This window comes from Symphalangus syndactylus, chromosome X (genome assembly GCF_028878055.3).
Source record: "Symphalangus syndactylus isolate Jambi chromosome X, NHGRI_mSymSyn1-v2.1_pri, whole genome shotgun sequence".
NCBI lineage: Eukaryota > Metazoa > Chordata > Mammalia > Primates > Hylobatidae > Symphalangus > Symphalangus syndactylus.
The window spans coordinates 78772167-78787105 of record NC_072447.2 but is presented as its reverse complement, the minus strand read 5'-3'; the positions used below and the strand labels follow the sequence as shown (position 1 = coordinate 78787105).

At 41.1% G+C, this 14939-nt stretch overlaps 2 pseudogenes; both read left to right on the top strand.

The window, feature by feature from the left end:
* Positions 1-14939, top strand: part of LOC129475618 (nuclear transport factor 2-like) — a 34801-nt pseudogene that overhangs the window by 3275 nt on the left and 16587 nt on the right.
* LOC129475616 (suppressor of cytokine signaling 5-like) lies at positions 4051-8910 on the top strand (annotated as a pseudogene).

Sequence of the window (14939 nt, the reverse complement as noted above, 5' to 3'; positions counted from 1 at the left end):
TGTAATCCCAGCACTTTGGGAGGCCCAGGCAGGAGGATCACTTGAGACCAGCCTGGGCAACAAAGTGAGATCTCATCTCTACAAAAAATTTTAAAAATTAGCTGGGCATGGCCGGGTGCGGTGGCTCATGCCTGTAATCCCAGCACTTTCGGAGGCCGAGGTGGGCGGATCACGAGGTCAGATCAAGACCATCCTGGCTAACACGGTGAAACCCCGTCTCTACTAAAAATACAAAAAATTAGCCAGGCGTGGTGGCAGGTGCCTGTAGTCCCAGCTACTCGGGAGGCTGAGGCAGGAGAATGGTGTGAACCCGGGAGGCAGAGCTTGCAGTGAGCTGAGATTGCGCCACTGCACTCCAGCCTGGGTGACAGAGCAAGACTCTGTCTCAAAAAAAAAAAAAAAAAAAAAAAAAATTAGCTGGGCATGGTGGCATGTGCCTGTAGTCCCAGCTACTCAGGAAGCTGAGGCAGGAGGATTATTTGAGCCTGGGAGGTCAAGGCTGCAGTGAGCTATCATCACACCACTGCACTCTAGCCTGGGCAAAAGAGCAAGATCCTGTCTCAAACAAAAAAACCCCCAAGCCCCTGGTCTTTTGCCACAGATAGTTTTCATTTTTGTTTTTTTACTGAAGATGGGATGTTGCTGTGTTGCCCAGGCTGGTCTCGAATTCCTGGCCTCAAGCAGTCCTCCCACCTTGGCCTCCCAAATTGCTGGGATTATAGGCATGAACCACTGCACCTGGCCCAGCTTTTGCTTTTTTAGTCTTAAGATGGCTGTTCTTGCTCCAAGGTTTTAAACATATTCATTTATATTTTCTTCTCATGTGTTTCTTCCCCCCTTTTTCTTACAGCTTTATTGAGGTATAATTGATGTACATCTTTAAAGTATATAATTTGATGAATTTGGACATATGTACACACCCATGTATCTATTACCATAATCGAGATAATGAACATGTCCATCACCTCTGAAAATGTCCTTGTGTGTTCCTTTGTTCTCATACATTTCTAAATGTGTGTGTATGCTCATGCACGCATGGATGCATGGATGTGTGCTGGGATTATACACTTTTTCATTTCTTAATTAAGGTAAACTTACATACAGTAAAATTCATCTTGAGTATACATTTCTGCAGGTGCTGACAAATGCATAAAGTCGTGTAACAACTGGCCGGGCATGGTGGCTTACGCCTGTAATCCCAGCTCTTTGGGAGATTGAGGTGGGTGGATCACCTGAGGTCGGGAGTTGGAGAGCAGCCTGACCAACGTGGAGAAACCCCATCTCTACTAAAAATACAAAATTAGCCGGGCGTGGTGGTGCATGCCTGTAATCCCAGCTACTCAGGAGGCTGAGGCAGGAGAATCGCTTGAACCCAGGAGGCGGAGGTTGCAGTGAGCCAAGATCGCGCCATTGCACTCCAGCCTGGGCGACAAGAGCGAAACTCTGTCTCAAAAAAAAAAAAAAAAAAAAAAAATGAGTCATGTAGCAACCAATACAATGAAGATATAGAATAGTTCCATCACCTCAAACAATTCTCAGTTCTCCTTTATAGCCTACTCCTCCCCTCTACTTCCCAGTAATCACTGCCTGTTTTCTGTCACTATAGTTTTGCCTTTTCAAACCTGTCATGTAATCATACAGCATATAACCTTTTGAGACTGGCTTCTTTTATTTATTTCTATTTATTATTATTATTATTTTTGAGACAGAGTCTAGGCTGTCGCCTAGGCTGGAGTGCAGTGGCGTGATCTTGGCTCACTGCAACCTCTGCCTCCCAGTTCAAGCGATTCCCCCACCTCAGCTTCCTGAGTAGCTGGGATTACAGGTGTGCAGTACCATGCCCAGCTAATTTTTGTATTTTTAGTAGAGATAGAGTTTCACCATGTTGGCCAGGCTGGTCTTGAACTCCTGACCTCAGGTGATCCACCTGCCTTGGCCTCCCAAAATGCTGCAATTACAGGCATGAGCCACTGTGCCTGGCTTATTTATTATTATTATTATTATTATTATTATTAAATTTTGTTTTTTTGAGACGGAGTCTTGCTCTGTCACCCAGGCTGGAGTGTAGTGGTGTAATCTTGGCTCACTGCAACCTCCCACTCCCAGATTCAAGTGATTCTCCTGCCTCAGCCTCCCGAGTAGCTGGGATTACAGGCACCCACCACCACATCCAGCTAATTTTTGTATTTTTAGTAGAGACAGGTTTCACCATGTTGGCCAGGCTGGTCTCGAACTCCTGACCTCAGGTGATCGGCTCGCCTTGGCCTCCCAGTGTTGCAATTACAGGCGTGAGCCACCACACCTGGCCTGTATATTATTATTATTGTTATTATTTATTTATTTATTTTTTTGAGACTGAGTCTCACTTTGTTGTCCAGGCTAGAGTGCAGTGGCATGATCATGGCTCACGGCAGCCTTGACCTTCTGGGCTCAGGTGATCCTCCCACCTCAGCCTCCTGAGTAGCTGGGACTACAGGCGCAGGCCACCACGCCCGGCTAATTTTTTTGTATTTTTTGAAGAGATGGGGTTTTGCCATGTTGTCCAGACTGGTCTTGAACTCCTGGGCTCTAGTGATCCTCTCACCTCAGCCTCCTGAAGTCCTAGGATTACAAGTATGAACCACCACGACTGGCTGGTTTTAATTCTTTAAACTGTTTAGAAGTTACTTTTGTGAATGGTATGAGATATTGCTATAACTTAATTCTTTTTCAAATATTAGGTTTGTGCAAAGTTATTGCAGTTTTTGCCATTAAAAATGGCAAATTTATTTTGCACCAACCTAATAAATAGGTAATCATCACTATACAATTTACTTTCTCCAACGACTTGAAATGCCACCTTTATTATATACCCAATTCCCTTATACACACGAATCTGTTTCTGGACCATCTATTTTGTTTCACTGATGTTTGTTCTTATGCCAGAATCACACTTTTTATATTACTGCTATGGCTTTATCATAATTTTGATACCTGATAAAGTCTTCCCTGTTGTTTTCAGACATTTCTTGCCTAACTAGTTCACTTTTCCTTCTACAAGGATTTTTAGAATCAGCCAATACATTCTCCAAAAAAAGTTGTTGAGATTTTAGTTGAGATTATGTTGAAATTTCAGCTTAATTTGGGTAGAGTGGGTATCTTTACATTATTAAATTTTCCCAACCAGGAACATAATATATCCCTCTGTTTATTAAAGTTTTCATTAGTGATATGTCTCTCCTTTTATTTAGGCTTCTTTTATGTTTTATATTATTTTGTAATCGTGTGTTTACTTCTCTTTCTCATCTGTAAACTTTTGTTTTTTTTTTGAGACAGGGTCTTGCTGTCACCCAGGCTGCAGTACAGTGGTGCAACCACAGCTTACTGCAGCCTCAACCTCACTGCAGCTATTAACATTTATTTTTTCTTTTTTTTTGGAGAGACGAGGTCTCACTATGCTGCCCAGGCTGGTCTTGAACTCCTGGTCTCAAGTGATTCTCCTGCTTTGGCCTCCCAAAATGCTGGGATTATTGGTCTGAGCCACTGTGCCCAGCCTGTAAACTTTTTTGAGTGTAGGGATATTTTTGTTTCATCCCTATATTTGCAGTGCCTGATGTATAGTAAGTGCTCAGTAAATGTTCGATGAGCAAATTACACCACAATAAGTGTTCCAGCATTTCATTAAAAATGGCGGACTTCAGCCTGGGCAACATAGTGAGAGACCTCATCTCTACAAAAAATAAAAAGATTAGCTGGGCATGGTGGCATGTGCCTGTGGTCCCTGCTACTCAAGTGGCTGATGTAGGAGGATCGCTTGAACCCAGGAGGTTGAGGCTGCAGTGCACCTCAGCCTAGGCAACAGAGCAACACCCTGTCTCAAACAACAACAAAAACAAAAAAACAAAACTTGTGGACTTGGGAGTGGGGGGTTGTAGGAGGAGGGGAAATGGGTGAAGATGGGGAAGTGGCTGGGGAATGGGTGGGGGCCTGGTGGGAGCAAGCAGCAGAGCTGGGGTCCCTGAGCTCTGTCAGGAGGAAGCCAGGCTGCACTTGCTGGGCAGTCGGAGGGGACAGGTGGCACCAGAAGGCAGGTGGACTTACCCTGTCGGTGACTGCGGCCTCTGCCCGTCCTGCCTTGCTGCAGGTGCCTTGGATGAGGCTGCCCCACATGCCCTGAATGATTTTTATAATCAGTGGATAAAGTGGGAAAAAATGTGGAATAACTTGAAATACAGGTAACAGAATGTCTTCAGTCATGAGGGAGGAAGCCGTAGTGAAAATGTGGATATGAATTCTGACAGATATTTGTCAAAAAGAAAAAACATCAATATAGGAGACTCAGCTGCTCAGCAACAAAGTAGTCCCTTAAGAGAAAATGTTGCCTTACACCTGGCATGCCAGGCCCTTCAAAGAATTCTTCAAAGAGAAACCAACATGGTGCCACTGAAATCCCTCAAATTGTTGAAATAAGTATCAAAAAGGATAATGATTTTTGTGTTACCCCAGGAACAAGACTTGTACGAAGAGATTCCTACTTTTGACATGCTCCATGGGGTGGGAAGAGAAACATTTCTGTTACAGTGACCCAGGATTCATTGGATACTGATAAAAAGTTTGGTAGAACTCAAAGTGGACTTCAAAGGAGAGAGAGGTGCTAAGCTCTGTACAGGACATGGACAATGTTTCCAGAAGAACCGTAGGGAAGTCGCTCTCTGAGACAGGTTGCAGGATACTGTGGGCTTGTGTTTTCCCATGAGAACTTATAACAAGCAGTCAGAGCCTCTCTTTTCCAATCAAAGAAAAATCTGTCTTTCTGAATTAATGCTGGAGAAATGCCCTTTTCCTGCTGGCTCAGATTTAGCCCCCAAATGGCATTTGATTAAACAGCATACAGCTCCTGTGAGCCCACATTCAACATTTTTTGATGCATTTGATCCATCTTTGAATTTTTTTTTTCTTTTTTTTGAGACGGAGTCTCAATCCATTGCCCAGACTGGAGTGCAGTGGTGTAATCTTGGCTCACTACAACCTTGGCTCACTGCAACCTCCGCCTCCTGGGTTCAAGTGATTCTCCTGCCTCAGCCTCCTGAGTAGCTGGGATTACAGATGCCCGCCACCACGCCCAGCTAATTTTTGTGTATTTTAGTAGAGACAGATTTTCGCCATGTTGGCCAGGTTGGTCTTGAACTCCTGACCTCAGGTGATCAGCACACCTCGGCCTCCCAAAGTGCTGGGATTACAGGCGTGAGCCACCTCACCCAGCCCCATATTTGTTTTCTACAGAAGATGAAGATAATTTAGAGAGAGAAGACTGCTTAGTATTGAAGAAGGAGTTGATCCCCCTCCCGATGCACAAATGCATATGTTTGAAGCGACTGCACAGGTTAATCCATTAAATAAACTGGGACCAAAGTTAGCTCCTGGAACGACTGAAATAAGTGGGGACAGTTCTGCAGTTCCACATGCTAATTGTGACCTGAGAGAGGATACAGCCACCCTGTGTTTGCAGCCATGGAGGGCAGAAGCAGCATGAGGTACATGCCCATGTTAGCAGACAGGGAGCTTGGGAAGTCCACACACAGGCTGATTACAGATACTGCTTCAGACTACAGGAAATCCTTGTTTTTGGAGAGTGATGGACCGTTATGAATCAGAAGCCCTTCTAGAAGGGAAACGTGAAGACACATTTTTGCTCAGGGACGCTGGGCAAAGGGACTGCCTCTTCTCTGTGAACTTCTGGGGCTACAACAGATCCCTGCAGGCCTGAATTGAGCAGTAATCACAACTTTGGTTTTGATGCCCATGACCCCTGTTTATTTCACTCCTCCACTGTAACAGGACTTTCATTATAGCAGCCATAAAAAAAAGATGAGTTCATGTCCTTTGCAGGGACATGGATGAAGCTGGAAACCATCATTCTCAGCAAACTAACACAGGAACAGAAAACCAAACACCGCATGTTCTCACTCATAAGTGGGAGTTGAACAATGAGAACACATGGACACGGCGTGGGGGTTGTGGGGGGAACATCACACACCAGGGCCTGTCAGGGGGTGGGGAACTAGGGGAGGGAGAGCATTAGGAGAAATACCTAATGTAGATGGTGGGTTGATGAGTGCAGCAAACCACCATGGCACATGTATACCTATGTAACAAACCTGCACGTCCTGCACATGTATCCCAGCACTTAAAGTATAATAAAAAAACATTATAAAGATCCCAGTTATTGCATGTTTTTTGAACTGTTGCTTGCTGTATTACTAGATAGGACTTTCCCTTTTGGCTGTAGTATATCTGTTGTACAGTAATCTGCAGGTGCACTACATATGATGGAATTAATGGGCTCCCTTTACCATCAATGTTACAGGGTTTTTAAAAAGAGTATCATTATAAACAAAAATTAGGGTTCGCTGGTGAGAACGAGAACCAGTCAAGGCAAAGTAAACTCTCCTGTCCCCAAAGGGTGTGAACCTGATCTGCTTTCATGTGCATCAGACGTACACCTATAGCAAGCACACATAACGGTGCTAGGTTTTTTCATACAGTATGTAAGGTTAGTGTTAGTAGCTGTCAGATGCAACCTTCTGTTGCTTATCCAGATAAACGTGGTGCCTAGTGGAACAACAGAGGATAGAACTACAGGTGTTCAGGCCGGGGACAGTGGCTCACACCTGTAATCCCAGCACTTTGGGAGGCTGAGGCAAGCAGATCACTTGAGCTTAGGAGTTCAAGACCAGCCTGGCCAACTTGGTGAAACCCCATCTCTACTGAAAATACAAAAAATTACCGGGACGTGGTGGCGGGAGCCGGTAATCCTAGCTACTGGGGAGGCTGAGGTGGGAGAATTGCTGGAACCTGGGAGGCGGAGGTTGCAGTGAGCCAAGATTGCTCCACTGCACTCCAGTCTGGGAGACAGAGCGAGACTCTGTCAAAACAAAAACAAAAACAAACTACAGGTGTTGAGTAAGACTACAAAACAAGTTTGCCTATTTAGCGAACAGTTTGGTTTTTAATGGCTGTAGTAATTGAGTGAGGCAACTCTGGGGCATTTGCTGTGAAGAATTCTATTTCTTACTGAAGAACAAATTATTAATATCAGATGAGTATTTCAACAGTGTGACTAATGTTTGAAATTATTTTTTCTAAGAGTTTTTCTATTACCTTCCAAAAGTAGTGATGTTTATAATTACTATAAATCAAGCTTTAGAAGTCCAATACAAATAAAATAATGCCTTCCTTTTAGAAAAAAAAAATGTAATTTTCTGGCCACAAGGGCATAGTGCATTTCACCTAAGTGTTGATGTAGTTTATAGTCAGACTCTTTTCTCTTCTGCAAAAGATACTGTTAAGTAAACCAGGTTTTCTAAATAGTCATTCTTAAGAGTTTGGACTTATAAAATTAGTAGTAGAATTTTATTTAAAGGCCCTAGGTATTAGGTTTTTTTTGTTTGTTTGTTTGTTTGTTTTTAGATGGAGTCTTGCTCTGTTGCCCAGACTGGAGTTCAGTGGCGCGATCTCAGCTCATTGCAACCTCTGCCTCCCGGGTTCAAGCGATTCTACTGCCTCAGCCTCCCGAGTACCTGGGACTACAGGCGCTTGCCACCATGCCTGGCTAATTTTTTGTATTTTTAGTAGAGATGGGGTTTTACCATGTTAGCCAGGATTGTCTCGATCTCCTGACCTCGTGATCCGCCTGCCTAAGCCTCCTAAAGTGCTGGGATTACAGGCATGAGCCACTGCATCCAGCCAGGTATTAGTTTTTAAATGAATGCTTTAACTTAAAACAGCTGCTGCAATATAGTCTTGCATATGATTTTTTAAAAAGTTGATGTGACTGGGCACGGTGGCTCACGCCTGTAATCCCAGCACTTTGGGAGGCCAAAGCGGGCAGATCACCTGAGGTCAGGAGTTTGAGACCAGCCTGGCCAACATGTTGAAACCTCATCTTTACTAAAAATACAAAAAATTAGTCGTGCATGGTGGTGGGCGCCTGTAATCCCAGCTACTCGGGTGGCTGAGACAGGAGAATCGCTTGAACCTGGGAGGCGGAGGTTGCAGTGAGCCGAGATTGCACCATTGCACTCCAGCCAGGGCAACAAGAGCGAAACTTGGTGTCAAAAAAAAAAAAAAAAGTTGATGTGCAGTCTAATTGTTGTTTCATAAAAGCTGGATCTTCTCCTGTGCCCATAATGATTTTGTGAATCATGAAGAAAATGCAACTAGAAGATGCCCAAACAAATCAGATAATAGTAACTACAATGGTTGCTGATATTAGATTATTGTTAAACTGTAATTACTAATTTAGATGGCAGTATTTATCTCTTTTTTGTAAACACTCATAGCTAAATTGCTTAAGTATAATTTACAGAATTTCAGTGTAATTTACTCTCAATGGAAAATCTGAAACAGAAATTGCAGATTTGAAAGGTACTGTACAACCATTATATCTGTAAATAACTACTTAACACCTCTTTGTCACTTAGAATACTACTTGAGTGTAATACTACTTGAATACTACTGTGAATGTAATACTACTTGAGTGAGCTCTTTTGGAAGTTATATCAAGTTCTAGTGTTTGCTTCTTAGTAACTGAACTGAATGTACAGTTCTGTCCTAGACATTTTGCACTAAAGTAGCTGAATCCATTCTTGTGTCTTTTTGTTAATGTGTTCTGTACCACTGGTGAGTGCTCCATAGTTTCCTTACCTGCTGCTACAGAACGTTATTTTACATCCCTATGGCAATTGCCAAGGCTACATAAAAGAAAAGCTTTATTTGTATGCCACACTAACTCTTTGACTACTAATGTGTGTTTCTGCTTGCTGTGCCTTGTTATGGCTGCTTTTTTGTGCTAATAAAGTATGTTTGGTGTTCTCCTTGTAGATCTACTGTTTTATACATTTGCAACAATTTCTTTTGTAAATGGAATGGTTTGGGGTTTTTTTAAAATAAGCATTATCTAACAACCTACTATAGCTAATGTAGAATTACTGTACAGTCTCATATTGACTTATCAGAATAAGCTAACTCTAAGTTTAATGCTCTGCATCTTATCACTCATAGTCACATATACTGTGGAGCAGTATCTATAGTTACTGAAAATCATTGTACAGTTTAGATTATAAAGAAAACTGACAGAAATAATAAATCTATTGATTTCTCTGCTTATGGGTGAAAGGTCAAAACTATCAATGACATATTATAGTAAATGAGTATCTGTAACCTTCCACACATCAGAAGCAGATTAAATCAAGTCTTGTGAACTATTACTATATCAGTACCACTTATTGGTTTGGGGACCATCTTAATTGAAAATAAATGCCACAAATATAGAACTTTAACCAAAGACTTGTCCATTTTAAAGCAAGATGGGGATTGAAGTCACTTATAATTTCTGTTGCTTATAATTGAAGTCCCTGAAGAACATATATCAAAGTGTTTGAGAACTTCGTTCAAACCTTTTTTTTTTTTTTTTTTTTGAGATGGAGTCTCGCTCTGTTGCCCTGGCTGGGAGTGCAGTGGTGCGATCTCGGCTCACTGCAACCTCTGCCTCCTGGTTTTAAGCGATTCTCCTGCCTCAGCCTTTGGAGTAGCTGAGATTACAGGTGGGTGCCACCATGCCCGGCTAATTTTTGTATTTTTAATAGAGACGGGGTTTTTACCATGTCGGCCAGGTTGGTCTCGAACTCCTGACCTTAGGTGATCTGCCCGCCTCGGCCTCCCAAAGTGCTGGGATTATAGGCGTGAGCCACCGCACTTGGCCCAAGCCTACTTTTAAAGTTTTATATGCAATTAGGTTGTTATGACCAAGATTGTGTTTTAGGGACGAAACTGGAAACTCCAAGAAAGCACTTGATGTTTTTATGTGCTTGTAGCAAATTGATGTTCTAACTGTAGATTTATAGGAAGTATTAATGCTTTTATGTATTTCAGAACTTTCATATGTTAAATGGAAATTATTTTAAATGTGTAACTATTTGAGTTTATGTAAGCATATATACAGTGTGCTAAAAGTCACTTGTGTTTCAATTTGTGTATAATATTAATATGCAACTTTTGGTTTAAATATTTTTCTTAAATTATTAGTGGCTTACCTTTTAAAAAAGAAAAATTACCAGCATGAAATTGCAAAAAAAAAAAAAAGTCTTTGGACATCCCCCCTAGAAAAATGCACAAATGTACACAGAATTTTGCATAAATTTTAAACCTGGAAATGCTCCCTGATGCCTATCCATAAGCTTCACATTAAATACTCCTAATCAGAAGTAATAAATCCTATAATAGGATTGCTATGGCACTTGTTCATAATTTGACCATAGGCCATCAGGGAAGGCTTCATAGAAAAGATAGTTTTTGGTCTGAGATTTAAAGAATGAGTAGGAGTTTCCTGGATTTTCAAGGGCAGGGAAGGGCATTTTAGACTGAAGAGTCCAGTTAACTGAAAACCAATTAATATTGCAAGCCTTTTTGAACATCTGCCTTTTTGTTCACTCTGTCTTGAACCCCTTTGGGCTTCCTTCTGTTCTTCTACACTTTTCCTTACCCTCAATCATCCACCCACTATTGCTTCTCTTGCCAATTATTTGTACTATGTTTTCTGGAAAACGGGTTCCATTGTAGATAGACTCTACTGTACCCTAAATTTCCTCACTGAATTCTCTCTCCACTTGCTTGCTTTAACTGAAACCCAGCTTCTCTCCCAGGGTATGCCCTCTTTATTGCTATGGTTCTTGAGCGAAAGCCTCACATAATTGATTGAACAAATATCCCTACTGATGAACATTTAGGTTGTTTCCAGTTTTACAAACAATGCCACAGTGAAATGCTAATACATGTATGTTTGGGTACATGTGAATATATTTGTACGATAGATTTGTGGATTCGAAACTGCTGAACCAAATGACACAAACATTAAAAAAAATGATAAATACTGCCAAATTTTTATCCAGAAACTTTTTTCTTATGTACCTTCTTACCAAGCATACATGAATGCCTGTTTTCTTATACCTCGCTGATACTGGAGAGTTATTAATCATTGTAATTTTTGTTTCCCAGAAGTCGTCATCATTCCTACTCTTCATCACTGCTTCTAGACCTTTGCTTTCAATCCTCACATTAAAGGCCTCTCTTTTAAGACTCATGCCTTTTGCAATATTACCTTTTATTCCTTCTCGATGTAGTCATTTATTGCCTTCTTGGATATTTCCTGATATTCTATGGAGACTTGAGCATCTGCTCTCTACCTCCCAGCCCATCACAATGCTCCTGTGGATGAACTGGCCGAGCAACACTCTACCTTCACAGCTCCTTGACCATTTGTAGTGCTCTTCTCCACTCTACTTCTGCAAGAAAATTTATTAGCCTCGTTCTGGATTTTGTCATTTCCCAGAATTACTCTATATCTGAAAATATAAAATTCCGATATCTCATTCTCTGTCTATAACTTTTTTTTTTTTTTGACAGAGTCTCGCTCTGTCATCCAGGCTGGAGGGTAGTGGCACAATCTTGGCTCACTGCAACTTCTGCCTCCCGGGTTTAAGCAATTCTTCTGCCTTAGCCTCCCATGTAGCTGGGACTACAGGTGTGTGCCACCACGCCTGGCTAATTTTTGTATTTTTAGTAGAGTCGGAGTTTCACCATGCTGGCCAGGCTGGTCTCGAACTCCTGACCTCAGGTGATCTCCCCCCCCCCATCAGCCTCCCAAAGTGCTGGGATTACAGGCATGAGCCACTGTGCCCGGCCCAAACTTTATTTTTGACATTTTTATTGTTTCAGTACACATAGTACCAACTATTTTATTTTATTTTATTTTATTATTTTATTTTATTTTATTTTATGTTATTTTAAGATGGAGTCTTGCTCTATAGCCCAGGCTGGAGTGCAGTAGCATGATCTCAGCTCACTGCAACCTCTGCCTCCCAGGTTCAAGCGATTCTTCCTCCTCAGTCTCCCAAGTAGCTGGGATTACAGGTGCCTGCCGCCACGCCCAGCTAATTTTTTGTATTTTTAGTAGAGATGGGGATTCACCATGTTGACCAGCCTGGTCTCGAACTCCTGACCTCAGGTGATCTGCCCGCTTCAGCCTCCCAAAGTGCCGGGATTACAGGTGTGAGCCACCGCACCCGGCCAACTCATTGATTTTAACAGGTGCATGGTGTTCCATTGTATACATGGACCATTATTTCATTTTGCCAGATTCACTGTACAGGCATTGTTCTAATGTTTGACTGTTGCAAATACTACTGCATTCTTTTTTGTGCATAGATTATATGTAAAACTACACTCTTTGTACATAAATCTTTGTGTGTCTCTGTGAGTATTACTGTGGGATGAATTTTTAGAAATGGATTGCTGTGTGAAATGATAAACATATTTACAATTTTAATAGTATATATAGTCATATAGCCCTATAGAATCTACCAATTTACACTACACTAACAGTATATAAAAATGTGTTTTCCCCATATACTTGCCAGAATTAGGTCATTTTTCAATATCATTTATCAATCATTTTTTCATCCTTATCAATATGATAGGTGAAAAATATCTCATTTAACTTATCTTTCTTTATTTCATGCTGTTTTTAATCCATTTTTTTCACTCAACAGTATGTTTTGGACATTTTTCTATGTCAATGAATATAGATTACACTATTGTTTTAAGTGGCTTTGTAAGTTGGGCACAGTGGTATGGTGCCTGTAGTCTCAGCTCTTTGGGAGACTGAGGTGGGAAGATTGCTTGAGTCCAGGAGTTCAAGGCTGTAGTGCCCTATGGTCATGTCTGTGAATAGCCACTGCATTCCAGCCTGGACAATGTAGTGAGATCCCATTTCTTAAAAAATAAAAAAAAGGCTGTATAGCATTTCATTGTGAGAATGTAATATTATTTTATTTTATTTATTTTCGAGACAGACTCTCATTACATCACCCAGGCTGGAATGCAGTGGTGCGATCTCAGCTCACTGCAACCTCTGCTTCCCAGGTTCAAGCAATTCTTGTGCCTCAGCCTCCCAAGTAGTTGGGATTACAGGGATGTGCCACCATGCTCAGCTAATTTTTGTATTTTTAGTAGAGATGGGATTTTGCCATGTTGGCCAGGCTGGTCTTGAACTCCTGGCTTCAAATGATCCACCTGCCTTGGCCTCCCAAAGTGCTGGAATTATAGGTATGAGCCACTGTACCCAGCCTTGCTCAGCATAATGTTTTTGAGATTTATCCATGTTATTGTGTGTATCAAATTTGTTCCTTTTCAGTGCTGAGTAGCATTCTATTGTATGACTGTGCTAGTTTATCCATTCTATTCTTTTTTTTTTTTTTTTTTTTGAGACAGAGTCTTGCTGTGTCTTGCCCAGGCTGGAGTGCAGTGGCATGATCTCGGCTCACTGCAGCCTCCACCTCCCAGATTCAAGCGATTCTTCTGTCTCAGCCTCCTGAGTAGCTGGGATTACAGGTATGTGCTACCACACCCGGCTAATTTTGTACTTTTTAGTAGAGATGGGGTTTCACCATCTTGGCCAGGCTGGTCTCAAACTCCTGACCTCAGGTCCTGCCTCGGCTTCCCAAAGTGCTGGGATTACAGGCGTGAGCCACTGTGCTTGGTCTGTTTTCTTATACTCTCATCAACACTGGGTTTTTTATCTTTTTATTCTGTGCCAATCCTAATAGGTGAAAAATTATATATCAGTTTTTTTGTGAGTTTTTTTTTTTTTTTTTTTTGATGGAGTCTCACTCTGTGGTGGCCCAGGCTGGAGTGCAGTGGTGCGATCTTGGCTCACTGCAACCTCTGCCTCCTGTGTTCAAGTGATTCTCCTGCCTCAGCCTACTGAGTAGCTGGGATTACAGGTGCAGGCCACCATGCCCAGCTAATTTTTATATTTTTAGTAGAGATGGGGTTTTGCCATGTTGGCCAGGCTGGTCCCAAACTCCTGACCTTAGGTGATCTGCCCATCTCGGCCTCCCAAAATGCTGGGATTACAGGCCTGAGCCACTGTGCCAAGCCTATATTCCAGTTTTATTGGCATTTCTTTTATTACTGGTGAGGTTTGCACATACTGTATTTATTGACTATTTGTATATAATTTATCATGAATTGACTGTTCTTGTTCTTTGTCCATTTGTCTATTGGTGTGTTCATCTTTTTTCATGTTGATATGCAATGATTTGTAAAAGTTTTTTGTATATTAGGGAAATATATATGTGTGTAACTAGAGAAGTAGGTAGTATTGTCTTTACAACATAAAGAGATTAAGGCTGAGAAAAGCTAAACGACCTGGCTCAAGATCATACAAATAATAAATGATAGAGCAAGGATTTGAATCCTGGTCTATGTGACACAAAATACCATGTTATTTCTATTACAGAAAACCTATTTTTAATCTCTTAGTAGCTTTTCTAAGTCTTAAAAATTATTTAATATTATTGTCTCCTTTGCTAAAAGCCTTAGTTTTTGAATTTGTCTCTTGCTGATGGTCTTGTTAGAACTTTAGAGAACATTTAGTATAGTTTTCTCTCTCTTTTTTAATCATTCAAAGCTTTTAAAAACTTCATTACTTCAAAATAATTTCAAACTTAAAGTTACAGTAATGGTACAAAGAACTTCCACTTACCCTTAACCCAGATTCATATATTTTTAACATGTTGCCACATTTGCTTTATCATTCTATCTCTATCTTTATCTATTTTTTCTCTGAATCAGAATAACCTGGAGACATAAGGCCCCTATACTCCTAAATACTTCAGCATATTTTTCCTGAGAACAGGGACATTCTCTTACAAAATCACAGCATAATGATCAAAATCAGGAAAATTAACATTGATGTAATACCACTGCTGTCCACATTCAGCATTTACCTCTTGTCCTAATAATTTCCTTTATAGCATTTTTCCCCAGTCCAGAATACAGTCCAGGATTATACATTGAATTTAGTTGTCATGTCACTTTAGTTGCCTTTAATTTGGAGT